Source organism: Quercus lobata, chromosome 5 (assembly GCF_001633185.2).
Source record: "Quercus lobata isolate SW786 chromosome 5, ValleyOak3.0 Primary Assembly, whole genome shotgun sequence".
Lineage (NCBI taxonomy): Eukaryota > Viridiplantae > Streptophyta > Magnoliopsida > Fagales > Fagaceae > Quercus > Quercus lobata.
The window spans coordinates 66,058,595-66,060,462 of record NC_044908.1 but is presented as its reverse complement, the minus strand read 5'-3'; the positions used below and the strand labels follow the sequence as shown (position 1 = coordinate 66,060,462).

The window sequence follows — 1,868 nt, the reverse complement described above, 5'->3', positions numbered from 1 at the left end:
ACCTATGTATAGGTATTATTAATTCTTGATTTGAAAGTTCAAGGAAGAAAAAGAATAAACTTATGTATATTTAATTAGTATTAATTCTCGAATTGAAAGTTGAAGGAAGAAAACAATTAAATGGAGTACTCTCTCTAATTAATATTATTTCTCCCATTTAATGTATACACTTGTATCTTCCAATTGTCGACAACCCCCCAATCCCCTCTTGGGCCACTTTCTTAAAGGCAAATGATAACAGTTATTTTAGAACCAGATTATTTTTTGGACCACAACTTTTAGTACCAATGCTGAATAGCCCCCTATAATAGTATAAAAATAATAAACCACTATTTACTGTGGCATCTAACTTATGACTGCCTTAAGTATAGGGGGCTATGCAGCTCCTTCTCTGCACCCCCCCCCCCCCCCCCCCAACACTTATACGGTTATACCTACATGTATAGGTAGTATTAATTATGCATTTGAAAGTCCAAGAAAGAAGAAAAAAAAAAATCAAACATATGTATAGGTAGTATTAATTCTTGATTTGAAAGTTCAAGGAAGAAGAAAAAAAAAATTTATGTATAGTTAATTAGTATTAATTCTTGATATGAAAGTTCAAGGAAGAAAAAAATTAAATAGGGTATTCTCTTTAATTAATATTATTTTTCCCACTTAATTTATACACCTATATCTTCCAAATGTCAACAACCCCCACCCCCCTCTTAGGCCTATTGTCTTTAAGGCAAATACTAAAGGTTAGTTTAGCCCAAGATATATATATATATATATATTTTTTTTTTGGGCCACAACCACCAGAGCTGAATAGCCTCCTATAATAGTATAAAAGTAATAAATAATCATTCACAGTGGCATCTAACTTATGATTGCCTTAAGTACAAGGGGCCCTTCAGCTCTTTCCTTCCTCCCTCCGGCAGTTATACGGTTATACCTGCATGTATATGTAGTATTAATTATTGATTGGAAAGTTTAGGGAAGAAAAAATCAAACCTATGTATCGGTAGTGTTAATTCTTGATTTGAAAGTTCAGGGAAGAGAAAAAAAACTTTTGTATATTTAATTAGTATTAATTCTCAAATTGAAAGTTGAAGGAAGAAAACAATTAAATGGAGTACTCTCTCTAATTAATATTATTTCTCCCATTTAATGTATACACGTATATCTTTAAACTGTCCACAACCCCCCAAACCCCTTTTTGGCTTCTTGTCTTTAAAGCAAATGCTAACAGTTATTTTGAAACCAATTTTTTTTTTTTTTGGGCCACAACCTTTAGCCCCAAGGCTGAATAGCCCCATATAATAGTATAAAAATAATAAAAAAATCATTCACAGTGGCATCTTACCTATGACTACCTTAAGTAGAGGGGGCTATTCAACAACTTCCTCCCTCCAGCACTTATACGGTTATACCTACATGTATAGGTAGATTTAATTATTGATTTGAAAGTTAAAGGAAGAAAATAATAAAAAATATGTATAGGTAGTATTAATTCTTCATTTGAATGTTCAAGGAAGAAGAAAAAAAAAAAACTTTTGTACAATTAATTTGTATTAATTCTCATAAAAATAAAAGAGTGGGAAGAGATATAAGTACAAGTCTATGCAAATATCAAAACCAACATGACTATTGACTAATCATTCATGACAAGCTTGAAGATCGATTTACAACAATCACACAAAGATGTCATGATTTTTCCCACAAAGATATAAGTGCAAAAATAACAAGCTAAGCTCGAAAATGCACAAAGCCATTTGTACAAAGGTACAAGGCCAAACTCACATGTGATATGTGCTCAAACAAATACGATCAAACTTTTTAAATTTTTCACTTTTAATGTGGTTTTGGATTTTTACTCACACAAAATG

General features: G+C 31.4%; 1 long non-coding RNA gene across 1 annotated transcript; it reads right to left on the bottom strand.

Moving 5' to 3' along the window:
- Nucleotides 1-795: 795 nt before the first annotated feature.
- LOC115992487 lies at nucleotides 796-1,583 on the bottom strand. Its single transcript, XR_004092533.1, has 2 exons — nucleotides 1,346-1,583; nucleotides 796-934 (listed from the first exon to the last, which is right to left on the bottom strand). It is a non-coding gene; the product is annotated as an uncharacterized LOC115992487 (long non-coding RNA).
- Between the last annotated feature and the right edge of the window lie 285 nt (nucleotides 1,584-1,868).